The following is a 27,532-nucleotide window of genomic DNA, read 5'->3' on the forward strand; positions in this document are numbered from 1 at the left end:
AACAATCAACCTCCTGAACTACACATTTTCTGAATTATTTCCAACATTTTCAGTTTAGTATGCAGGTGACTAAAATGGATAATAATTGATACACAAGGCTATAAATTCTGACTCCAATTGTCTCAGCTAAGCAGTTGAGGTACTATTAAATAATCTAAAAGTATTAAATTATTTAATAATGTTAACAAAGTTAATGAGGAAACTCTAAGTCACTTACTATCACATTTTTTTGAAAAGTTTGATGATTCCATTTCAATAAGGAAGGCAGATGATTCCTAGGAAAGACCAGGAGGTCAGATACAGTCTCAGCTATGGAATTGTCACCCTGATGGACCAACTTATTCAATGTAAGCATTTCTACTTCACAAATTATAATCTGCACAGAAGTCAGATCCCAAACTTGGAAAATGAACCTTCTCATTGCATGGAACATTGCATCATGCTTCAAAGTTATTCTAGAGGTTTTCTGCACTCAGTTTTAGTTGTTTTAAGTAAATAAATGTTTCTGCTATGATTTCAAATATTTAAAATCTGAAGATTTTTCTCCTGAACATAGATATTTGATTATTAGCTTGGAGCCAGATAATTAATAAACCTGACTAGTTTGATTCTGTTGCAGCCATTACTCGATTGGATGATTGTATATGTAGCCAAACATCTCAAAGACTAAGATTTGGGGGTGGGGGGAGTTGACACTGTATAACATGCTCTCTACAAATAACAAGTTCTAGGTAAAGAAAGTACACTCAATCCCGTATTAAGAAACCAATATCAGCTTTATTTGCTCTGTGCAGTGAAGTGCGCCATTAGCATTAGCGAACAATGCAGTCTGAGGGTGTGCAGGGGCAGCCTGAAAGGGGTGCTATGTTTCTGGTGCCAACGTGCCATGTCCACAACTTACTAAACCTAACCCGTATATCTTTGGCATATGGGATGAAACCGGAGCACCTGGAGGAAACCCACGCAGTCACGGGGAGAACGTACAAACTCCTTACAGGCAGCGGTAGGAATTGAACCAGGATCGCTGCTCTAAACAGTATACCACCATACTGCCCACTAGCAAGTCAGATAGAAAGAAAAAGAGAGAGAGAGAGAGCGAGGGAGAGAGAGAGGGAGAGAGAGAGAGAGAATACTAATATTTCAGCCAATGACTTTAAATCAGAGCTGGAAAAAAGAGAGAAATACATAAAAATGCAGTGAAAGGAGAATGAGAATAGAGCAAAAAGGGAGGCTTGTAATAGGGAGGAATGCAAGAGGCATTATCTGACCACTGGAGTGATGGCGGATGAAGGAAGCTAATGGAAAAAAGGTCATTTTCTCCAAAGAATCTCTATCAGCTGCTCAGTAATCCCAGTTATTTCTACTGATGTTTATAGTTTTTAGTTTTATAACATATACAGGAAATATCCAAGGGTAGTCATCAAAAATCACCTCCTTTAAAGTAGGCAAAGATAGAAAATGTTTCCATTCATCATGTTTAGAAAACTGCTCTCTAAATATTTCAGTGCATTTCCTGTGGGTTCCTTCTGTTTGCTTAGGAATCTTTTCTCTTTGTAATTATTCAGTTTGGCAAGTGCCATAAAGGGTATTATTTGAGCCTCTGGAGCCTGAAAGAGCCCAAATGCTCAACATATTTGTTATTATATCATTCACATCGAGGGAAATATTACTGGATGGAGTAATATTTAGTGCACATTTAAACTAGAGGGGAGAGTGCAGCTTGTCAGATTCAGCAAAGAAACAATCTTTGTTTGTACACCTGGGTATTTGCAGCCACTCTTTCTTTACACCTATCTAATTAGAGGCTGAAATAACTCTCTAGGCTGTTGTTACAGCCGTACTTGTTGCAATAAAATTTTATTTCTGTTTTATAAATCGATGCCTTCACGTATTCCCCAATCATTTTCCCGCTTGTCTGGTTTCCTCAGTCATTCTTTTATGAAGCCTTAAGTGGTCCTGAAAGACACGGTGCAACTCTGAAATGTAATGTTCAGTTTATGTGGCTTGGTCTGATCTGCATTACAATGTCCCATAATGTGATCCACTGAAAACATCTCAAGCAGTGAGCCTGGTTTCTGCTGGGATCATTTATCTTCGATTTGTGTGGTACTTTCACCACGTTTTGTGCTTATACCCACTTTCACCTCCCTTCAATCTGTCTTACTGAAAACTTTCAAGTAAGAATGCTTAAAATGGTAGTGAAAGAAAATGTACTGTAGCCCTGAAACTCCAGGAAAATCAGTTTGCCCTTTTATACCAAAGGGCATTTCAACCCAGAGAACTAATATTCACTACATCCAAAGTTCAAAGTTCAAAGTAATTTTTCTTATTAGAGTACATACATGTCATCACATACAGCCCTGAGATTAATCTTTCTGTGGGCAATCGCAGCAAATTTATAGAGTAGCAACTATAATGTAATAAATGTAAAACCAATCAGAAGACAACAAACTGTGAAAATGCAAATATAAATATATAGCAATAAATAATGAGAACATGAAATAACAAGTTAAAGAGTCCTCAAAGTGTATTCATTGCTTGTGGGACGAATGAGTGTAGTTATCCCCTTTTGTTCAAGTTGCTGATGGCTGAGGGATAGCAACTGTTCCTGAATGTGGTGGTGAAGCCAGAGAGGGGAGATTGCCTTTTGATAGCTGGTGGGATTGCTCACTGCCGGGGAGGAGAGACTGCCTTTTGATCGTTGGTTGGATCACTCTGGAGAGGGGGTCAGTCTCCTGAGCGCTGGTGGGATCAATCTGCTGCTAGAAGGGAAAGCTTGAAAGGCTTGCCGCTGTACCCAGATGTTCAGCATTTCTGGATATGGACTTGGACTATGGGACTTTCTTCGTTCTTATAGCTTTTTTATATTCTGTGTTGTTTGGCCTGATCTTTATTGTTTTTGTGTGTGTGTGCAGGGGAGGGGGATTTGTTGATCAAAGTGCTTGTTCTGGTTTTGTTCATTTTTTTTGTGTAGTCTGGAGAAGAATTATTTATTTTGTGTGGTCTGGATAAGAAGAATTTCAGAATTGTATACTTTGATAATAAATGAACCTTTGAACCTTTTGAATCTTTTGAGTTCTGAGGCTCCTGCACCTTCTTTCTACATGATAGCAGCGGCGAGAGAAGAGCATGGCCTGGTGGTGAGGATCTCTGATGACGGTTGGTGCTTTGCTATGGCAACGTTTCATATAGATAGGCCTATTGAAATCCATGAATGAACCTCTTCTCTGTACTATATATGGAAAATCCCTACTTCCGTAAACCTGCATGTGGCAGAAAGAAGACACTGATTCACGGTATGGTTATGATACAGCAATAGTCGTAGTAATAATGCTGAGGTACAACCTAGGATGCACTGGGACAAATCATCGGTGATGGAACGTGGGGTCATTGGGTGTTTTGGGTCTTTCAATATCAAGACACTCTCACCAAGGTGACCGAGCCAGGGTTGATCAGGCCCCGGCTTATGTCCCAGCAGCACTGGGCCACGGGTCACACCATAGCCATCCGGAGGCTTGCTTGGCAGTTCCTGTGATGGTCCTGAGGGCTCTTTTCATTGCTGCCCCCATAATACCAAGGGAAGAGTAGGTTCTACACAGCAAGCAGTCAACAAAACCTCTACACCTCACCTCTATAGGCTTACATCTTGCCCTTCACCCCTGCTCTAGCAATTACTGCTATTTGGTTTTCTTACATTCAAACACCACCTCAATCCAGTCTTCCCAAGGCACTGTCAGTTCTACCATGACCACCTGGTTCAAGGTTTTCGACAGAATGACCATGTCAGGCCTAAGGGATGATGATGCAATCACTTGAGTTGAGCATGATGTTCTCTAAGGGGTTGTTTATACAGGTAGCTGGAGAGGCTGAACCACGATTCATACTATGCAGGATGTTATGGTGGATTCCCGTAATGGAGAGTGCCTGTGTGTGACTTTATTTAACATGGTGAGGCTGATGCACCGGCAGCCACCACACGGTCCATGACAGATCAGGGTCAAGGTTTAATGGCATGGAATCCAAGATGACTGGATATCCTTCACAGCTGCTGCCACCTTCTGCCTTCATTGTCATTGTAATATATCGTCATCTTCTGCCAGCTCCACTGCTGAGGTCTTGGTGGGAACACTCTTTGTCTGGAACCTCCCCTTGACCTGAATGACCTGACCAGGAACTAAGTACCAGATGGCTACATTCCAGGTGCCATTGCTGTCAGTATCTCAGGAACTCACAAGCCTCTCCACTACAACAAGGAGATGATCCTCAGAGAAGACAATACAGAAGAAATTCACTGCAAGCATTGGTCAGCACCAGTGCCAAACCAGAGCAACTCAACCACCAACAAGCCCTTTCTCTGAATCCCTGCAAATATTTCCTTAAAGTTCAAAGCAACTTATTATCAAAGTACATATACGTCACCATACACAACCCTGAGATTTATTTTCTTGGAGACATACTTATTAAATCCAAGGAATAATAATGATAACAGAATCAGTGAAAGACCACAACAACTTGGGTGTTCAACCAGTGCAAAAATGAAAACAAGGTATGCAAATACAAAAAGAAAGAAATAATACAATAAATAAATAAACAATAAATCATAAGAACATGAGATGAAGAGTCCTTGAAAGTGAGTTCATAAGTTGTGGGAACATTTCTTTGATGGGGCAGGTGAGGTTGAGTGAAGCTATCCCCTTTGGTTAAGAGCCTGATGGTTGAGGGGTAGTAACTGTTCCTGAACCTGGTGGAATGTGCCCTGAGTCTCATGTACTTTCTTCCTGATGGCAGCAGTGAGAAGAGAGCATTGCTGGGTGGTGGGGGACCCTAATGATAGATGCTGCCTTTTTTCAACAGTGTTTCATGTTGTTGTGGTCAGTGGCGGGGAGGGCTTGACCTGTGGTGCACTGGGCCATATCCACTCCTTTCTGGAGGATTTTTCATTCAAGGGCATTGGTGTTTCCAAACCAGGCTGCGATACAGCCAGGTAGTATATGCTCCGCAACACATTTACGAAAGATTGTGGAAATGTTAGCTGTTACGCCGAATATTCACAAACTCAAAGGAAGTGGAGGTGCTGCCATGCTTTCTTTGTGATTGCACTTATGTGCTGGGCCCAGGCCAGGCCAGGTCCACCGAAATAGTAGCACCTCTCCATCTCTGATCCTCTGATGAGGACTGGCTCATTGACCTCTGGTTTCCTTCTCCTTGCCTTTGCTGACATTGAGTAAGAGGTATTTTGTTGTGGCACCACTCAGCCAGATTTTCAACCTCCGTCCTATATGCAGATTCATCACCAGCTTTGATTTCACCTACAGTGAAGTGACATCAGCAAACTTGAATATGGCATTGGACCTGTGCTTAGCCACACAGTCATAAGCGAGTGGAGCAGGGAGCTACGCACACAGCCTTGCAGTGCATTGGTTCTGATGGAGATCATGGAGGAGATGTTGTTGCTAATCCAAAATAACTCTTGGTGATTTATCCATTCAGTTCAATTGAAGGCCCCAATGGAAACCACCTCCATCACATCTGCAGCCCCCTGCTATACTTCTATTAAATCTTTCCTCATTTTCCTCAAGGAATACAGTCCCAACCTGTCCAGCCTTGTAACCGTATTCCTTCATTCCAGGAACTGTCATAAGGGGGTGGCTGGGAACAGACCCAAGCGCAAGACACAGACACTGAAGTACTAGGGACAGGACTAGGATACAGGGCGATGGCAAGGACATGGACAGGAAAACCAGGAACCTGGAACAGGACTGGACAAGAGAGCTAGGAGTCTGGGCTTGGACTCTGAGCCAGAGACCGGACAAGGACCCAGTACATGAGTCTTGCCTCTGGCTCGGACCCCAGAACTAGGCAAGGCCGAGGCTTGACAGGCAGGCAGGATGAGGCTGGAGTCTTCAGGCTTGAGGCTAGAAGAAAAGCTTGGCAGGAGGCAGGAGGCTGGAGTCTTCAGCCTTGAGGCTAGAGGCAAGGCTTGGCAGGAGGCAGGAGGCTAGAGTCTTCAGGCTTGAGGCTAGAGGCGAAGCTTGTTAGGAGGCAGGAGGCTGGAGTCTTCAGCCTTGAGCCTAGAGGCCAGAGGCTAGAGATGAGGCTTGGCAGGAGGCAGGAGGCTGGGGTCTTCAGACTTGAGGCGAGGCAGGCTCCTCCTGGGCAGGGCGTGGTTCAGCTGGGCAGGGTGCGGTTCACCACCCGACAGAGGCATGGGATGGGAAGGGACAGAACCAATCACAGGTAATGGCAAGACTGCCTGGCTTACCCGATGGAGGCAAGGGACAGGAAGGGAGCTAGGTACGGGGGCTCCAGGACAAGACAGCAAGACAAGGCAAGGCTTCAGGCAATTCAAGGCAAGACAGAACTTCAGGCGAGGCGAGAGTTACCGGCAAGACAAGGCAAGGCTTCTGGCAAAGCAAGGAGAGACGAGAACTTCAGGTGAGGCGAGAGTTACCAGCAAGACAAGGCAAGGCTGCAGGTGAGGAAGCAGGAGGCAGAGGAAGGGATACAAGGACTAAGGACAAGAACAATCCAGCAGCCATGCCCTGGTCTCTGAAGGTATTTATGCAGCCAGCCCAAACAAGCATCAGCTGGCTCAATTAGAGCTCAACAACAACAGAAACAGGGTAGACAGGAAAACCTGGAGCAAGGATCGATGGACCGGACTGTGAACTGGAATATGGACTTCACGGACCGGACCATGACAGGGAACCATTCTTACAAATCTGCTCTGGACCATATCTAGTCCTGCTTTCCTTCTTTCCTGTAATCAGGAGATTGGAATTGAGCACAACATTCTAGATAAGATCAGATCTATCTTTTCTTGAGTCTTAGTACTATTTATTTATTTATTTATTTTACTCTACACGTCCACTGATAATACCCAGAATTGTGCTTTTTCGCCACTTTCTCAATCTGCCATTTTCAATGACTTGTGCAAACACAGTCCCTTGGTGCCAAAACTCCGGTATCCCTTAGAAAAGAGTATTCTCAACTCTGTATCGGTGTCATGGGGTCATATACCACAGAAAAGGGAAATCAAACATTACGGGAAGAAGGCAGGAGAATGGGATTGAGACGGAAAATAAGTCAGTCATAATGGAATGGTAGAGCAGATTTGATGGTCCCATGGTCTTATTGAAAGTCCCTTCAGACCTACTGGTTCATGTTAACCCAGATTCCCAACTAAAATAGTCTAATTTGCCTGCATTTGGCCCATATCACTCTAAACCAGGGGATCCCAACCTCTTTTATGTCATGGACCAATACCATTAAACAAGAGGCCTGTGAACACCAGATTGGGAAACCCTGCTCTAAACCTTTCCTGCCTGTGTAGCTGCCAAGTATGTAGATATTGTTAATGTACCTGCCTCAACCAGCTCCTATGGCGTATTGCCCCTCCTAACGCTTCCTAACAGGGGCCGGCACTGTAGCATAGTGGCTAGCAGAGCACTTTACAGGGTTCAATTCCCACAGCCATCCTTAAGGAGCTTGTATGCTCTCCCCATGACCATGTGGGTTTCCTCCAGGTGCTCTGGTTTCCTCCCATGGTCCAAATACATACCAGTTGGTAGGTTAATTGGTCATTGTAAATTGTCCTGTGATTAGGCTCAGAGTAAATTGGGGGTTGCTGTGTGGCATTATATCTTAATAAATGTGTAATGCTCTGGTTAAGATTTCTACTGCTATGCTGTTGGTATTTCATGTCAGCGGTTTTCTGCAAAAGCATTGTGTCCTGCTGGTAGGACGTTTTGGTTTCAGCTAGAGATAAGTTTTTGCTTCATTTAGCACGCTGATGTTGGTTCTTCTGTCTTCCCAGCTGATATTTAAGATGTTTCAAAGACAGCGTTGATGGAACTTTTCAAGTGCCTTCAGATGTCGTTGGTATGTTGTCCAGGTTTCTGATGCATACAGGAGCGTTGGGATCACCACTGCTTTGTACACTAACATTTTGGTGTCTGTTCAGATGTCACGATCATGAAAGACTCTTGTTCGGAGACGTCCAAAAGCTGTTCCAGCGCATTTAAGACGATGTTGGATCTCGTTATTAAGGTCGACATTGGAGGAGAGGTGACTTCAAAGATACAGAAAGTGGTCCATGTTTTCCAGGGTTGTTTCGCCAAGTTGAATTGATGGTTCTATCCGATTCGTCTCAATTGATGATGGTTGATAGATGATCTGAGTCTTCTTGGAATTGATGGTCAGTCCAAGTTTTGTGTATGCACGGTGAAGGCAGTCAGAATCTGTTGTAGGTGGTTTTCTGAGAGAGCTACAACACTGCTGTCATCTGTGTATTGGAACTCGATGAGGGAACTCGTGGATGTCTTGTTTTTGGACTTGAGATGGGCAAGATTGAAAAGTCTGCCATCTGTTCTGTAGACAATTTTGATTCCTGGGGGTAGGTCGTCCTTGATGATGTGGATGATTGTCACAATGAAGATGGTGAACAAAGCAAAAACACCAGGCATTGAAGCCTACGTCATCAAGAACCAACTAAGATGGAGCGGTCATGTTGTTCGGATGAAAGAAAAACGTCTGCCAAATCAAATCTTCTATTCCCAGCTTAAAGAAGACAAATGTAAAAGAGACGGAAAGCAGAAGAGATTCAAGGACGTCTTAAAAGCCAACATGAAGAAATATAACATCGACACCAACAATTGGGAAACCAATGCCAAGGACAGGAAACTCTGGCAAGCCATCATCTGAGAAGGAACAGCAACTTTTGAAGCCAACAGATGTGCAGAATTAGAAGAAAAGAGAAGAAAATGGAAAGAGAGGCAGCAACAACCAAAGCCCGATCTGTCATCTGGAACTACCTGTCCTGAATGCGGAAGAACTTTCAAAGCCAAGATTGGACATAAGCCACTTGAGAGCTCGTAGATCAACAGAATGAAGACCATCATCCTCGACCTCGAGGGATAGCCACGACAACGAGAGATAAGTGACCTGCTGTTCTGCTGTGTCAGCCATTCAGGATGGTGGAATTGGGAGAATGTTCTATAGAGTATCGGTGAGGGGCAGTGGGTCTTTTTGATGGGATCTGTGGAGAGGTCAGGAGGGAAGATGGCCGGGAATGCCATGGGAAGGAGCATCGGTGTTGCATGAAATGTTTTGTGCTGATGAATGGCTCCAAAGAAGACGGCCAATACTCCCAAAAGAGAACCTGTTTGGCTGAGATGGATTTCAGGCAAAGTTTGGAATGTGGTGTATGCTTTCACACAGACCATGGGTCCAGCACATGAGTAAAAAGACAACTCCAGGATGAGCTTCAACTTTATGTGCACATTTGGACTGGATTAACTGTAATGGGTCCTTTTATTTATTTTTCCTATTCTCTTTCCTATGATCTGTTTGATAAAGCTGAAATTTGTAAATATACTTTCTTTATAATTTTATGCGGTATATGATCTGTTGTTTCTTGCCAACCAACAATTGAGTATGGGCAGTATTTACACAGCATTCACTCAAATCGAGGTTTCTTTAATCGGAACATCAGGATGTTCCTGTCTGGTCGAACCCCAAATCATACCGACCCGAGACGTATATTGTTTATGAAAGGTGGCTTCTCACCACTGAGACCCATAGCAGAGATGGCTAACAAGCCAAGTTTGCATGCGAGCCCGGTGAGGGAGTTACAAATGAATGAATGAATAAATAAACAATCAAGTAAATAAATGCATCACGTCAAATTTCTCTGTATTAAAGCTCAATTTCTGTGCTTTTTCCCATTGTACAGTCTGTTTATATCCCTCTGCAGTCTTCACTATCCTTTTCCCAGTTCATGCTACTTTCATGTTTTGAGCATCTGCGAATGTTGGCTTGCTACTCCAGTTCCAGGTCATTAGCAGAGATAAAAATAAAACTCTGGTCCAAACAGAAAGTCCATGATTTTCATTTTGGGATTTTATGTGCCTAATGTACGGAAAACAAAGAAGTCCCGATTACATACAGAGGTCTCTAGAAATCTAAAATGCATGTCTGGACACTTCTGTACTGTTCAATCATACCGGCATGGTACCAGCTGTCCATCGGTCACCAATTCAGAAGCTGGCTCTCACAGGAACTGTAACAGCTGCCTCTGCATAGCGCAAACGTTGGAGTGTGTTTCAGCCTGACTAACGTACTTCTCCATTACGGTGAGGATTCGTCCAAATTTCCTTCAGGTTTTCCTGCTGACAATTGACTCATTCCTTCAACTACAAATCTCTTATTAATTGTGCCCCGTGACTACCCATCACATCCTTTGACAATTGATCCCACCCCACAACCGTTGAGTCTATCCCCCAATCCTCAATCCCATTCCCTGATTAGCAATCCCTCTCTTCATGTTCCACAGCAGCTGACCGTACTTACACCTTGTCTGACTTCTAACACTCCTTCCCTCTACCTGTCATACCATGACTCCCAGTTAAAATTGGAATCAATATTTCTTTGGGCTGTGGACATAATACAGTCTGGATAAAGTCTGGTCTCATTGTTGCAGGACCGATATCTCTCTTTCCCTGGCTAGTGAGAGAGAGGGAGGTCCTGTCTGCGATGTTGAACTGTTGGGATGGACAGTAGTTTTTGATGGACTCTAGATCGTGGTCTGTTTGGGGGCTTTGCTTTTGCTTGCATGCGGGTGGTAGGGGTTGATGCCTTTTCTGGAGCAAGTGGGGGGAGTGGGAGGGGCAGGGTTGATGCTTTTGCTGCTGCTTGTGCATGGGAGGGGGAAGGGGGGCTTTGAGATTCTAGCATTTTCTATTATTCATCTGGGATTTTTTCTGTTTCATGGATGTCTGTGAAAAGTAAGAATTTCAGGTTGTATACTGTATACATTCACTGATATTAAATTGAACCACTGAATTGTATTTATTTCCCATCTTTAGCTGTCCTCTTGAATCACTGTGGTTCATCTGTTTTGTCAGTTTGCTTCAGCCATTGATCTAGCAACAATGGAGGCATGGAAATATATGGACAGGTAAGTCTGGTGCACAATCCATTGATATTGTATCTTCCCACATACACCACCTGAGGGATGAGGGGGCTGGTCATAAGTTTTGCAAGTGTCAAAGAAATCAAGTTGTTGAGTTGTTGCAATGTACTTCTTCACTCTGCAACTGTGAGAACGGCTGGGAGTCTCCTTACAATCCATCAGGGACATTTACTAGGACTACTGTGTACGTATAATACTGCGTATTATTAATGATCCGACCCATCCATCCAGCATCTTCTTTGACTTTCTACCATCAGGCAGGAGAATACGATGCATAAAAACAAGAACGGTCAGGATGGGGAACATTTTCTTCCCTCAGGCCATTAGGCTTCTGAACTTCCTGCCACATCACATTCAAAGAGTCACTGGTTAATCTGCTCTGTACCTTACAATATTTAATTTATACACTTTAGTTGTTTATTTGTGTGTAATTTCATCTGTAGATTTTATCCTTACTTATGGATAATGTGTATTCTGTGTACCTGTGGGTTTTACAGCCTGGTCTGGAGGAATGTTGACTCGTTTGACAGTATACGTGTAGTTAGTTAAATGACAATAGGTTTGTCTTGCCAGACCTGTGGATGTGTTGCCAGTCAAGTGGAATGCTTTGTCTTTAATCTTTTCTGAGCTCTTTGTTAACTGAACCTAACTCAGTATGTGATGAATGTGCCACCAATATCCAAAATGCATTCATTATCAAAGTATGCATACTTTAGAAAACTTTGAGATTTGCCTCCTTACAGGCAATCACAAGACAAAGAAACCCAACAGAACCTATTAAATCAAAAGAAGACCACTGAACACACAATGTATAAGAGAGAAAAAAAACATAAATTGTGCAAACAATAAACGCAAGCAAATAGCATTCAGAACTGAAGTTCACAAAAGTGTGTTCACAGAAGCCTATTAGTTGCAGACCACAGCCTCAGTTCAGAGCAGAGACAAGTAAACCTTGTGGAGCAGTGAAATTAGATTAGATTAGATTATGGGGACACTCAGTCCTCATTTATTGTCATTTAGAAATGCACGCATTAAAAATGATACAATGTTCCTCCAGTATGATATCACAGAAACACAAGACAGACCAAGACTAAAACTGACAAAAATTACTTAATTATAACATATAGTTACAACAGTGCAAAGCAATACCGTAATTTGATAAAGAGTGGACCATGGGCACGGTAAAAAAAAGTCTCAAAGTTTCGATAACCCCAACATCTCACGCAGAAGGTAGAAGGGAGAAACTTTCCCTGCCATGAGCATACAGTGCTGCTAACTTGCCGATGCAGCATCCTGGAAGCATCTTGACCACAGTCCGACTCTGAGTCCATCCGAAAACTTTGAGCCTCCGACCAGCCCTCTGACGCTGAGCACCGAGCACCATCTCTGCCCAGTGCTTTGACCCCCGCCCCTGGCCGCTGAGCAACAAGCAAAGCCGAGGATTCGGGGTCTTCCCCTCCGGAGATTTCGGATCGCGTAGTAGCGGTGGCAGCGAAACAGGCATTTCAGAAGTTTCACCAGCTGTTCCTCCGTGCTCTCACGTCTGCCTCCATCAAATCAGAATTGTGCACGGCATCCTACTTGATAGATAACAGATATTCATCACCGGAGAGGCTGCGCGTGCTGCGTCGCGCTGCCATCTTCTCCTCCTCCACAATGAAGTTCAGTGCAGAGACCACACTACTAGCTTGTGCCTTGTAGGTGATACTGAAGTGAAAGTAAGTCAAGCTACTTGGTATTTGTCATAGGATTGTGCCTTTTTCCTGCATTAGCAGCTACTTGGCTGGATCAGTTCAGAATCCATTTACTAGTAATCCAAAGAATGTTGGCATTTCAGGCTTGCAATATTAACATTAATGAATGAAAAGGGCAGAGTTGTCCCTTGTCGTATTTGGTCATTTCTTGTCATATGGCCGGCATTACTGTGGCTTGCTACTTGTGACTGGGAATAGACAGATGGACAATAGTTGCTGCAGACCAGGGAATACCCCATGGAATAAGACAGATGGCTAATGGAAAGCCGTATTGGTACAGCATCGGATTTGCCAGAGTAAATAGGACATGAGGGAAGTCATTATCTACGTCCTCCATAGTACTGCTCATGTGTTTAGTGTGTTGATGGAGCCTTCATTTCATAAGTAAACATCAGGCCACTATCTTCCACTTACAGATATAATCTCTTCAGGATGTCTTTCGTCCACTGTCTCATTGTAAGGGGTCCCAACTCCGCAGGGCCGTCATGTACCTCCAGCCCATGAACCACAAGCAGAAGTGTCTCGGCTGTCACAGTGCTTAGCTTGCCTTTGTCCCATTGAAATTATTTCTTTTTACCTTAACTGCATTCTTTATCCCCTGTTCCAGTTACTTCCTGCTGACCTCCATGACACTTCAGATTCACTCTGCCATTTTGGCCACTGTCCATTTGTTGATCCCAAACAGTTTAGTTTTAAAAAATTTCTCAATGAACTCAAGGCAACCAGTTACACCCATGTGACTAATTACCATATTAACCTGTCTTCGGAATGTGGGAGGAAACCGGAGCACCTGGCGGAAATCTACGCAGTCATGGGGAGAACCTGCAAACTCCTTACAGTCAGCGGCGGATTGAACCTGGGACGCTGGTGCTGTAATTGGGTTACTCTAACTGTTATGCTATGTGCCACTCCTCAGTCCTCCACCAGAATGATCAAAGGGCTCTCCGTTTCTTTCTTTTTTTAAATACTTTATTTTCAAAAAAAAACAACCAAATCAACAAGAACATACCAACTCAGACATGTATAAAAATGAAATAAGCAAAAAAAAAGGGACATAACATTCGAGGGATGCCTATTGTACAAAGTGCTCAAAAATACTAAACATTAGATCTCAACTGAGGGCCGTGAGAAATCAGCTGGGAGGAAATTGCTCATCCGCCCCCGGCCTCGTCCAGGTAGGCAAGAAATGGATCCCAGATAGCCGAAAATTTTTTAATTGAATTGGTTCTCAAGAACCTAAGTTTCTCCATCTGTATGACTGAGATCATATCAGCCATCCATCTCCGAAAGGAAGGGGGAGAAAGTGATTTCCGTTACCTCAAGATAAGTCTTTTGGCAGCAATCATCCCCAGCATCAGAGACTGTTGTATGACCGCAGGGAAACAAATAGTAGATTGCGAGCAGCCAAAGATGGCAAGACCAGCTTCCAAGGGGAAGGATCTTCTATAGGACTTTGAGTACCAGTCGAATATTTTGGACCAAAATCCAGTCAGTAATGGGCAAAACCAAAAGGTGTGTGACAACGTGGCCTCCATTCCTTGGCACCTATCACACATTGGTGAGACAGAAGGGTAAATCCTGTGCAATCTAAGTTTAGAGTAGTGGAGACAGTGAACAACTTTAAACTGGATCAGTTGGTGTCTGCTGTTAACAGAGCAAGCCTGTATCATAGACAAACTCTTTCTTAAACAGAGGCTCAAGCCGTTGTCGTTGATCAACACCCTCAGTTACCTGCTGAACTGGTTCTCACAAGAAACATCTTCTCCTTCAATTCCACTCAACTCCTCCAAGTCAAGGTCAAGTTATAGGAACTTAGATGCACCCAGTCTGTGCATGCCTTTGGAGCAGCCTCTATATCAATACAACTCAGACCCTTCTCCTGAAAAAATGCAGTGCAGGTAAACGATAAAATACAACATGATAAGATGAACTCTCGGAAGGCAAAGAGTTCATCTTATCATACAAGAAGTCCATTCAAGAGTCTAATAACAGTGGGATAGAAACTGTCCTTGAGGTTGATGATACGTGCTTTTGGGCTTTTGTACCTCCTGCCCGATGGGAGAGGAGAGAAGAGAGAATGTCAGGGGTGGGTCTTTGATTGCGCTGGCTTCTTTCCTGAGGCAGCGAGAATTATTCACGGAGTCTGTGGAGGGTGAGGCTTGTTTCTGTGATATGCCAAGCAGTGTCCTCAACTCTGTGCAGTTTCTTGCATTCACGTGGTGAGCAGTTGCTTTACCAATTCATTATGCAGTTAGACAGAGTGTTTTCTATGGTGCGTTGTTAGAAATTAATAAGAGTTGACAGGGACATGCCAGATTGTTTTAGCCTGCTGAGGACGTAGAGGTGTCATTGAGATATTTTTGGCTGTGAAATCAACATGGTTGGACCAGGACAGGAAATTGGCAATAATCACACCTTGCGCTCGTACAGAAGTAGAAAATTTCCCTACTTTTCTTGCTAATATTCATCCTGTTCTTATGGTCACATGATCCAGCTCTGACTCTTCCGTTTCCTTTCTGAAATTTCACTGTCTCAGGGGACAGATTAGCACACAGTCTTCACTGCAAACACAGAGACTCCACCTCTGTGTTGAATGCGTTTCTTCCCACCCTGCCTCTTGTGAGGACTCCATTCCATTCTCTCACTTCCTCCATCACTGAATTTTCTGCTCTGTTGACTAAATTTTCCACACTGCTGCCCCTGAATGCCATGCTTTTCTTTTACAGTAGCTTTTCCTTCACCATAATGGACAGAGCCCATGTCTATTGCCCCCATCTCTATTTTCACCCCCTCTCCTCCCAACCAGACTAAGAATAGGGTCCCCCTGGTTCTCAGCATCTTTAGTATCCAACAGATCATCCTTTACCCATTTCCAACACTATTAAGGAGATTCTGACAACAGACATGTTTTCCCTTCCATCCTCTTTATTCTGTATGTTCTGTATGTCTCTGGAATGTTCTTCCACCTTCTCCAACTTCTACCCCTGTCACAGGACCTTCCTATGCCACTGAAGAAGATGATATCCCTGTTCTCTTACCCTCCTCTGTTTTGCAGGAACCAATACTGCCCTTCCAACTGAGGTACTAATTCTCTTGCACTTCTTCCAATGTAGTATACTGCTTTCTGTGCCAATGATGTGGTCTCTCATCGTAGATTGGATGATTGCTTTGTGGAATACCTCTATTCAGTCTGCAGATACCTAGCACTTTAATTTTCCATCGCACTACCTATTTGGCCCCTAGAGGCGCTGATTATTTTGCACCGAGTTTGTTTTGTACAAACATCACTTCCTGTTTTTTTACATCATTTCCTGCGTTGTTTAATTTGGATTTCAACTTGAAGCACACATAGTGGGAAGAGGTCCATCTCCATTTACTCGTTGTTTCCCCTTGGAACAACACAACCTGTGAGTCTCAAGCTGTGGTATTGGTAAAGATTTTGTAGATGTACTTTAAAGCAAGTATTATGTTTATTGTTTATCCCTATTAAGCTTATTGTCGTGTCAAGAGTCCACAGCATAAATATAGAATGTTGCATGTGTGTATTACCTTGTTTAATGCTGATTGTGAGAATAATCAATAATATTCTGTATTGAATCTAATTCGTGTTCTACTTAACTTTTTGCAGTTTCATTGTTTTCTGATTACAAATCCTGAAGAAAACTTTTGAGAAGGTGCAAACTCCCTGCCTGGCTTTGTATCCAACGCATTGCGAGGGTAGTAGACTCCCATTCTGACCCACCTATCTGTGGCTTCCTATGATATTACAGTGAGACCCAATGTCACCCTGTGGAACAGCAAAGAGGGCTGATTGATGACTTTATGGAGGTTTATAAAATCATGAAGGGTATTGATAAAGAGGGTAGTCATGACCATTTTTCTCAGGATAGTGAATCCTATAACGAGAAGGCACAGATTTAAGATGAGAAGGCAACATTTTAAATGACACACGAGGGGCAAGTTTTCAACACATAGGGAGGTGTGTGTATGGGATAAGCTGCCTGGGGAGGTGGTAGAGGCAGGGACAATTACACCGTTTAACAGGTATTTAGACATGGATAGGGAAGGTTCAGAAGAATACGGGCTAAATGCTGGAAAACAGGGCCAGCTCAAGTAGACAATCTGGGCCACATGGTCTAGTTGGGTAGAAGGGCCTGTTTTTGTGTTGTCTAACTCTACGACCCTATCAGAGATATTCCCGTCGTCCTGTCTGACCCTCTCGCACATTTTTAGCAACTCAAAGCTAACTTGTTTCCCACTTTTACAGTTCCTTAGAACTAAGACACGGTCAACAAAATGCCACTTCAACTTATGTGATCTTCCTATCTTGCTGTGGAAGAGTAAGGAGATCTTCAAAGAAGTTGTAAGCATTCAATAATGCATTGGTATTCTGTCTGCATTTATACAGAGGTATCCTGTCCAAGATAACTAGTATTTAACTTTATTATCTTATTCAAGGAACAAATGATGATAAAAAAAAAATCAAAATTTTCATGAACTCAGCAAGTTAGCAAGCATCTGTGTGTGAGAGAGCTATACTTAAGCTTCAGGTGATGTTCTTTCTTCAGAATGGAAAGCTGCTCAAGAAAATGATGGGTTTATAGTTAATTGAGTCGCAGCTCAGAGTTTGTTGTTCTTGAAATTTTTTTTTGTTTTTTTTTAAGCCTAGAGTTCAGGGTCCTGGCATCGGTGAGTCTCGAGTTTGAGGCCTTGTTTTTGGTGATCGATGGGGTCTTTGGGTTTACTGCCAAGGATTGAGACCTGAAGGTCAAATTTAAAGTCCAGAAATTGAAGCCTGTTGGCCTGACCCTGAGTCTATGTATCTCTTTGAATCCACTGGGGAAAATCAAAGCCCAGTGTCTGTAAGTCTGAGTCTGCTAAGGGCTAGAGGCTGAAGATGATGGCCTGCCGTGGGGTTAGAGGATATGTGTGCGTGGGAGGGAAGAACAGGGTTTGTTTTGCTGTTGCTTGTTGTGTTCTGTGTTGTCCTGAATTGTGGCATGCTACACTGACACTAGAATATGTGTTGACACTTGTGGGCTGCCCCACTGCACACCCTTGGGTGTGCTGGTTGTTAACGCAAATGCCACACTTCACTGTATGTTTCGATGTACACGTGATAAATAAGCTTGAATCTTGATTTAACTCTGTCAGTGCTGGCTTACTGATGTTCCTCCTAAGGGTGAGGGCGTGAAAGCTCATGGCAATCTGTGGCACAGTTTCTGCCTCTGAAGCATTAATTGTGTTTGAAAATGTTTGGCAGGAGATCATTACCTGCTGTTTGCTGAACTGTAGTTCCTGTTGCAACAAAAAATAAACTGGCTCTCTGCAAAATGTTTCAAAACTATAATTTATGTGGAGATTTTTAAAATTACATTTGATCTTCCTGTTTGTTCGTTTACCAACTTCGTTCTGTAAACAGGATATGTATGAGAGTGGGAGACTCCAAAACTCCTGATGATGGCACTCTGACATTGAATACTCATTCAGCTGGTTATTACAAACATGCATCATGCTTTAATAAGGTGCATTATATTCTAGCTAAAATGCCCTTTCCAATCCTAATATTAAAACTATTTTATATATATCTCCAAGGACCATTTCGGTATTATAATTTTAATACGAATCCTCAAGAAAGAAATACTATGGAGGAATGTAAATTTCAATCTGTCTTCTGCATCTGGAGTATGCATTACATTTTCTCCAAAAAATCACTGAAGCTGCATTGCATTTTGGAGGCAGAAATTTCACCTATAGGCTTGAAATTAAACACAAATTTATTTCATTCACAAAAAGAGGCTTTGATTAATCTAACCCAAACATTATGATAAAATGTTAATGTTGGAGGTACATTTAATTTATGGTTAAATGACGAATTTTTGACCCCTGTGTGCATGGTTTGCAACTTTCTTGTTCAAGTATTGAGCTCTACATTGAATTATGGGAGTCTCTTTGTGGACTTCAGATCAGAACATGATTTGTCTGCGGTTATTTGCATGACGTTGTTTTCTCTGCACATTAGTTGTTTGACGGTCTTTTTTATGGGTTATTTTATTTTTTTATGGGCGTGATATGTTTTTTTCTCTCCCTCTGCACATTGGGTATTCATTGGTCCTTTTTAAATATGCGGATTATTTTGAGTTTCTCTGTTTTGTGGCTACCTGTTAAGAGACGAATCTCAAGGTTGTATAATATATACATACTTTGATAATATACTTTCAACTTTGACCTTTGAATATTTGCTTGTAGTGGCAACAGGGAAGTACCAAGTCTTGAGAGCAAACAGAAAAATTGTTTTAACATGTGGTTGTCCTGTGTACTGGAGATGGGGGCCAGCAGTTAACGTGTTTTTCATTGTGATGCTTGGGTGATGTTCAATTCTGGTCCTGATTAACATGTGGAAGATGGACTGCCCTCACAATTACCCAGGAAGTTAAATTGTCCACATAACCCATGACTGGAGACCCCAGCTACCATTCTAGGTTCCAGTGAATGCTGAAGCATCCATGCACTGGAGTTGCACTGACGTAGAAGTTATGTTACTGTCAGAGCAGCCACTTACGCAGTGATGTAACTTTGAATCCTACAGAAGCAGCTGGTGAATTTCAATACAAGTAATTATATTAATTAATCTAGTCCTTTGGGAAAGGAAATCTGTGTGTCTTTCTATAAAGAACACTAGGTGTGGTTGTGTCCAAACTGGAGGGCAACAGGGGGCGGTCAATAAGTTGCCAGTGGTGACCAGTGCCATCATGTTTGCTGTTGTGCACTGGGGCAGCAGATTGAGGGTAGCAGACACCAACAGAGTCAACAAACTCATCCGTAAGGCCAGTGATGTTGTGGGGATGGAACTGGACTTTCTGACGGTGGTGTCTGAAAAGAGGATGCTGTCCAAGTTGCATGCCATCTTGGACAATGTCTCCCATCCACTACATAATGTACTGGTTGGGCACAGGAGTACATTCAGCCAGAGACTCATTCCACTGAGATGCAACATAAAGCGTCATAGGAAGTCATTCCTGCCTGTGGCCATCAAACTTTATAACTCCTCCCTTGGAGGGTCAGACACCCTGAGCCAATAGGCTGGTCCTGGACTTATTTCCTGGCATAATTTACATATTACTATTTAATTATTTATGGTGCAACTGTAATGAAAACCAATTTCCCCCAGGATTAATAAAGTATGACTATGACTATGATTCTGGTGTCGTTATTGGGCCCTTCGCTCCCAGTGGAACGTAGGCCATCGATGACTTCCTGTCTCCATTGTTCTTTGTTCTGGCTAGACTCTCGAGGGTGCACCAAGAGTGTGCTCCTCATCGAATATCGGTCTCGATGTTACTCTCCTCCATGTGTTCTTTGGATGACCCTTTTTCCTCTTTCCTTGGGCATTCCATTTTAATGTCTGTATGTTGATGTTGTTGGTTGGCTTCCTCATGGGCTGGCCAGTCCACCTCCATTTCTGTTTGCGTGTTTGTGTCTCTGTGGACTCCTGGTTGGTGTTTTCCCACAGTGTCTGGTTGGTTACTTCATCGGTCCATCAGGATACTTCTCTGGCACTAGTTGATGAAAGCCTGCAGTTTTTGTAGTTTCTCCTTTGCTGTTCTCCAGTGTTCAGAGCCTACAGAAACACTGCTTTAACACATGAGTTGAAGATTATGATATTGGGTTTTCTTGATATGACTCTGGATATCCATACTTTCTTTGAGATGTAATTAATTTTATCCTTCGGTAAATGGAATCTGTCTGCCTTTTTACATAGAACTGCAGATGTGGGCATATCCAAACTGAAGGGAAAAGTTCAAAATAAATTCTATTATCAGAGTACAGATATGTTACCACATACAACCCTGAGATTCATTTTCCTGTGGGCATACTCAGCAAATCTATAGAATAGTAACTATAACAGGATCAATGAAAGATCAACCAGAGGGCAGAAGACAACAAACTGTACAAACACAAATTTAAATAAATAGCAATAAATAACAAGAACATAAGATAAAGAATCCTTAAAGTGAGATCATTGGTTGTGGGAACATCTCAATGGATGGACAAGTGAGTGTGGTTATCCCCTTTTGTTCAAGAATTTGATAGTTGTGGGATAGTAAGTGTTCTTGAAACTGGTGGTGCAAGTCCTGAGGCTCTTATACCTTCTATCTGATGGCAGTAGTGAGAAAAGTGGGTGATGGGGGTCTTTGATGGTGGATGCTGCTTTCCTATGTATACAACTCTGAAACTCTTCTTCTCCAGATAGCCATGAAACCAAGAAAGAAAAGAGCGGCGGCACAATGATTATCCCGCATATCCTCCCCCCACACAAGAAAATGAACAAAAATGGAACAGGCACATTGACCCCCAATATCCCCCTCCCCCACACACAAATAAAACAAAAAAGATCGGGTGAAAAACACAGAACATAAAAACTGTAAGACTGAAAAATGTCCATATCCAAAATGCAGAAAACCATTCTCTGGGCACAGCGGCAGGCCACACGGGCCTCCCTCTCCAGCTGCAGAGCAAACCCACCAGTGATTGAAAGCCAGTCTCCCTTCTCCGATAGCAGAGCAAACCCATCAGCGATCGAAACGCAAGCAGCCAGTGCTCACATTTCTCATTCACCTTGATGTTTTAATCTATCTCATCGCTTTAATCAGAGACCAGTGGAAGCACTAATCAGCATGAAGTTCATGCATTCTGCCTCTGCGTGGGATTGATCTTCATCATTCTCATTATGTGCCGTGCTGTGTGGTGTGGGCGATCGTGGTCTCCATAATTATGATTGATCTTGGCAAATTTTTTACAGAAGTGGTTTGGAATTGCCTTCTTCTGCGCAGTGCCTTTACAAGACAGCCGACCGCAGTTACTATCAGTACTCTTCAGAGATTCTCTGCCTGGCGTGAGTGGTTGCATAACCAGGACTAGTGATGTGCACCACCTGCTCCCATGACTTCACATGACCCTGATCAAGGGGCTAAGCAGGTGCTACACCTTGCCCAAGGGTGACCTGCAGGCTAGCTGAGGGAAGGAGCACCTTACACCTCCTTTGATAGAGACTTATCTCCATCCTGCCACCCAAAGACTTACTTCACAATTGCAGTTTAGGCTGGCAATCACAAGGCTTGATCTTGTAATACAGTTGCTGTCAATCTGAACATTTACTGTGTGTGAGTTTTACCCAAAATAAACTTTTACTCCTTAGATTTGATACTGTGCGTAGGATTTCTCACTGCAGCATCTATTTAAGTCACTTTGTAATTAACCGAAACACAAGAGATTCTGTAGATGCTGGAAATCCAGAACGACACACACAAAATGCTGGAGGAAGTCAGCAGGGCAAGCAGTATCCATGGAAATTCCTTCCTTTCCAGTCTCAGTCGACTGTTTATTCATTCCCATAGATGCTGCTTGACCTGCTGAGTTCCTCCAGCATTTTGCGTGTGTTATAATTAACCTTACATCTTCCATGGAGACTACAAATATATGCTTCTAATCTATCTAAATGGAATCTATTCAAGTCAATCAATGATAAAATCTAGGTTCAAATAAACACCAACATTCAATAAATTCAGTATACTTGTGCTGTATTTGCATACTTTTCAGGTGGCAGCAACTATGGCTAATTTTGTGTCTCATGATGTGTATGGTAAAGAAAAAGGCTGTTCAAAGAGGCTGCACAGAACCGGGAGACAATACAGATGCCAATCTGTGAACAGTGGTCCTCCATTTTATCAACAAATACATGGTCCTCAGAATCAAATTCCTTAAATCTGGTTTTGTAAATTTGTGCAAATGCTAAGATTTGGTGTCATCACGGCAAAGCCCTCCCAACCACTGTGTAAGTCTACACGAAAAGAGTAAATAGTCAAGGCCAAGACCCTTCATCAAGGTGTTGCACAGAAGATGTCCCATCTGGTCCATGCTCAGCCATTTAAACTGCCTGGTCCCATTGACCTATACCTGGACCATAGTCTTCCATGCCCCTACCATCCATTTACCAATCGGAATTTCTCTTAAATGTTGAAATGGAGCTCGCATGTACCAGTTGCGCTGGCAGCTTGTTCCACTCTCTCACCACACTCCGTGAAGAAGTTTCCCCTCATGTTCCCCTTCAACATTTCACCTCAAAGTAACGTCAAAGTGACTTTGATGAAAAGCCTTGAAATGATATCAAACTGCCTGGGTTGTGTAGGTTAGCAGGACCATTGTTACTTTTAGAGAATGGAGTTGTTGTTGGAAGAAAATCACAAGGTCCTGCAAGGATTAGAATCAGTGGAGAAAATAAATTCCGGACGAAAGGGTTTTCATTTGAAAATGTTAATAGCAGCAAGGCAAGCAGAAACTGTAATTGTAGTGATTTCTACCCCAGAGTAATTTTGCCAAAGAAGATGGGACATTCGACTTTCTAGGAATCTCTGCAGACAGCTCAACCTTTCTGTGGAAGGCTGATATCCAGCAAGCCTACTGCTTCAATACCAGCACGGTGGTTAATGACAATTCTGCTGATCCTTAGTATGCGTTGCGTTGTGCACTGCCGTGAGTACAAAGTTCAAAGTATATTCATTATCAGTGAGTATGTATACTTTATATAACCTCGAGATTCATCTCCTTACAGGCAGCCAAGAAGCAAAGAAACCAGTAAAAACATAATAAGACCGTTGAACACCCAGTGTGCAGAGAGAGAAAGAAACAGACAAATCCTGCAAACAGCCTGCAGAACTGAAGTGCACAACTCCAGGCATCACTGCAGCTGATTCAGAAGTCTACAGAAGCTGATCGAGAAGGCCTCAGTCCATCACCGAGTCGAACAAACCCCATGGAGTAGTGAGCTGAACCGGCCTGTCTTTCCCTTCTGACCCCGACACCTGAACATTTCAGTCTGGGCTGGCACATAAATCGTCCAGACCTCTATGGAACTCCCAAGATTCTGGTTGACAGAGACGCTTTTGTCACTTTGTCATCAGCAATCTTCATGGTCTTCAGTTCCAACTCAGCAATGTAAAGTCAGAAACCATCTTTTCTGTATTACTGTACTTTTCATTATTCTGGTTCTATTGTTAAACTAAATGACATGATAATTCAAGAGTGCCAATGGACTATTTTATGTCATCTCAGGTGACTTCAGTGCAAAGAATTAGCTTTTCTCATTGCAGTGCCAACTCTCTCCTGCTTCTCTTATTACTACTGCCACTGAAAAACTGAAAGGTATCAAATACAGATTGGATGTAAATATTTAGTCATACAACCATACCACAAGATTTCCTTTCATGTTTCTAAACAAATGGAAGGAACTTGAATGTCTGTTTGCTTTAGACATCATTGAAATGGTTGTCAATGAGCCATCTCCATGGGTTTCACTTAAACGGCTTGTCAAAAAGTCAACAACAGATTTGTATCTGCTTGGATCTGTGCACACCAACTCAACTGATCAATTGTGGATGTCATGTAATGCTAGTGATCCTAAGCCAAGCCTTAATGTTGGATATCATCAAACTCAGCTCACAGAGAAATCTTGCCACCTAACATTTCATCACCAGCACGGAGGAAGAAGAAGCTCTTGCTAAGAACATCATTGCTTTGAAGGATTCAGGAAGAAGTTGTGATTTTTGTGTGTTCCTAGATCCAATCCTCCGAGATCAGTTAGTCTGGGATCACTAAGGAGGGTTTACCACAAGACGATTTGAGTTGTACGTCACTTTTAATGTTGCACTGGCTTTGAAACTTGCCTACAAGGGTAGCAAAGAGTGTGCATCATTCTGACCCAACTTGAGTTGCTGTTTAAAGAGTCTATGCAGTATGAAATGTGAGCTTCTTCCATTTCACCAGGATCCTCAGAAGTAATCTCCTCAATTCAATGCCTCAAAACACAAGCAAGAACGGTACTGCTGAGGTGGAAACCACCACCGAATTTCCAGCATATTTTATCAGGAAAGATGCTACAATTTGGGAAAAATAGGTCACTAATAGACTAATAATAGTCCAAAATGTAGAGTTCCACTCATGCTTAATCTGTGATTGCAGTAAGGAGGACACTAAACCAGAGGAAGAGCAAATTTGTACTCAAATCAAGGGTGGAGCGATGACATTTTCTCCAGGTGGATCTGGCAGGACCATCAGTGAAAATGCATCTGGTCTCCACCAATCTGTATCACCTATGACAGAGCACAGAGAAAAGGAGAGGCTTATGATACACCCCATGCAGCCATTCCCACATATAAACCTGACAGACAGAAAGCTCATCACTTGTGGGAGGGAGACAGGATCCCTGAAGTGGGAGAGATTCAAGTTGTAGTGAAGTAATGAGGCAAAAAAGAGAAAACGTCCTACAAAATTGAAGTGAAATTGGCTTGAACAAGTAAAATTGAACTGAGAGAAAATCTCCACCTTACAATGAAAGTGTTCCACAGTATGCACTGCACCTTGTTTAGATACCTTTCTATCTTTAAGGACTGCTAAGGAAGACAAAAGATTTCAAAGTGAAGATTCATGAAGAAGTAGAAACAACTGCATTCCATAAGCCTTGACTTTCCCCCTTTGCTTTGAAGGAAGTGATTGAGAATGAATCTGGGCTACATGGAATGATATCACACACAGAAAAAAAATGATTGGGCAGTTTCGAGCCTCTGCTGTAGTGGTATCTGAGCAAGACAAGACGGCAAGTTTATGTGGTGACTACGAAACAAAATAAATTGCAACACAAAGCTGAAAAAATACATTGCCCAATACAGAAGATTTCTATCTTGCTAAATAAAAGGTTCTTCTATAAATTGTACTTATCTACCACATACAAACAGCTAAAGGAGTGTCATGTTCAATATTGAACTGTGCCATCTGCACTTGTCTGTCTTGAGTTGTGTTAGTACAGGGAGAGTCAAGAGCAAACCATAAGGATGGTAACACACAGAAGAACCCATGTGTCTATCGCCTTTTCAATAATATTATAACAATGGTTATTATAGGGATTATAATGGGTATTATAGTAGCTTGTTAAGGTCTATGGAACAAAGTTATTCACAGAGCAATGTTAATCACATGCTGTCTTCTCACTGTTGCCATCAGGAAAAAGGCACAAGAGCTTCAGTACTTGCAACACCAGGTTCAGAAATTGTTACTACCCCTCAGCAGTTAGGCTCTTGAACCAAAGGGGAGCACTTCACTTGTCCATTCATTGAAATGTTCCCACAACCAATGGACTCACTTTCAAGGACCTGTCATTTCATGTTCTCAATATTCATTGCTTATTTATTTATTATTATTGGTTTGTTTTTGTATTTGCACAATTTGTTGTCTTCTGCACTCTGGTTGAACACCCTAGTTGGGCAGTCTTTCATTGATTCTTCATGCCCACAAGAAAATGAATCTCAGGGTTGTATATGGTGATATATTTATACTTTGATAATAAAATTTACTTTGAACTTTAAACTTTGAATAAGTGTTTGTTTTTTGGAGCATTTTATATACTTTCATCTTTCTCTGTATCCGCACAGTAACAACAACTTTCCAAGTTCTGACTGACTATAAGCCAGAAGTTAGTTAATCATACAAGAGGCATACTGTCCACTGGCATCAGGCTCCGTCTGCTTAAGCTCCAGGAGTATGAATATTATGCCACAAGTAAGCCAGGCAAGTTAAAGTTTGTTAATGACCTTTTATGTCACTCCAAGCCTACTTCTAACCTCATTAGGTTAGAAAGAAAACATTGCAGAGCTGAACATTGGAAATGCAAAGTATAAAGGTACTGTCTAAATTAAAAACATTGTGCAAAATTAGAGCTGTAGCAATACATGACATTGCTCTATTACAGTTTAACATAGCAGTTCAGTAGCAAACCGGTGGGAACATGTCATATAGATAGCAACCTCCTGTGATACCATGTATGGTCTGTGATAAATTCAAAATGGGCTGATTTCAGTTGTACTTCTATGTACTATTAACATTGATATGCTGTAGTTGCTAATGGACGATTAGATCTGAGGTCAATCGTGGAATCCTGTAAGCCAAAGGCAAGGAAAACATGGTTCTCTGGGAACGATGGTCTGGTTGATCTTGAAAATTAACAGATGTCTAATGTACTGGGCAATCACAAAGTCCATCTGAAAGTGTCAATGCAAATCAGAAATCAGAATCATTTTTAATGTCATTCTATCTATCTATATATACATCCATAATATGGATAGATGGATAATAAGTAATGCGAAAAGAAGAATAGAGTAGTTAGGTAGTGTTCATGAGTTCAATGTCCATTCGGAAATCTGATGGCAGAGGAGAAGAAGCTGTTCCTGAAATGTTGAGTATGTGTCTTCAGGCTCCTTGGTGGTAGTAATGAGAAGAGGTGATGTGGTCCTTAATGATGGATGCAGCCTTTTTGAGGCATTGCTTTTTGAAGATGTCCTTGATGCTGGGGAGGTTAAAGCCCATGATGGAGCTGGCTAAGTTTGCAACTCTCTGCAGCTTTTTCCGATCCTGTGCAGTGGCCCCTCTGCACCAGATGGTGATGCAACCAGTTAGTATTCTTTCCACAGAACATCTGTAGAAGTATGCTCTGTTTGGTGATATAACAAACTTCTAATGAAATATAGCTGCTGTTGTGCCTTCTTTGTAATTGCATCAATATGTTGGGCCCAGGATAAAACTTTGGAGATGTTGACAATTAGGAGTTTGAAGCTGCTCGCCAGTCACTGAGGACTGGTTTGTGCTCCCATGACTTTCCTCTCCTGATTAATTCCTTGGCTTTACTGACATTGAGTGTAAGGTTGTTGTTACTGCACCACTCAATCAGCTGATTTAACTCACTCCTGTATGCCTCCTT

At 42.4% G+C, this 27,532-nt stretch overlaps 1 long non-coding RNA gene across 1 annotated transcript in view; it reads right to left on the reverse strand.

Annotated features, from left to right (window-relative positions):
• The window catches only part of LOC134359190 (uncharacterized), a 101,744-nt gene that overhangs the window by 36,656 nt on the left and 37,556 nt on the right, over positions 1-27,532 (reverse strand). Inside the window, exon 3 of the long non-coding RNA XR_010021060.1 lies at positions 218-275. This is a non-coding gene — a long non-coding RNA (uncharacterized LOC134359190). The remainder of the gene's footprint in view (positions 1-217; positions 276-27,532) is intronic.

Source organism: Mobula hypostoma, chromosome 20, assembly GCF_963921235.1.
Source record: "Mobula hypostoma chromosome 20, sMobHyp1.1, whole genome shotgun sequence".
In the NCBI taxonomy this organism is placed as follows: domain Eukaryota; kingdom Metazoa; phylum Chordata; class Chondrichthyes; order Myliobatiformes; family Myliobatidae; genus Mobula; species Mobula hypostoma.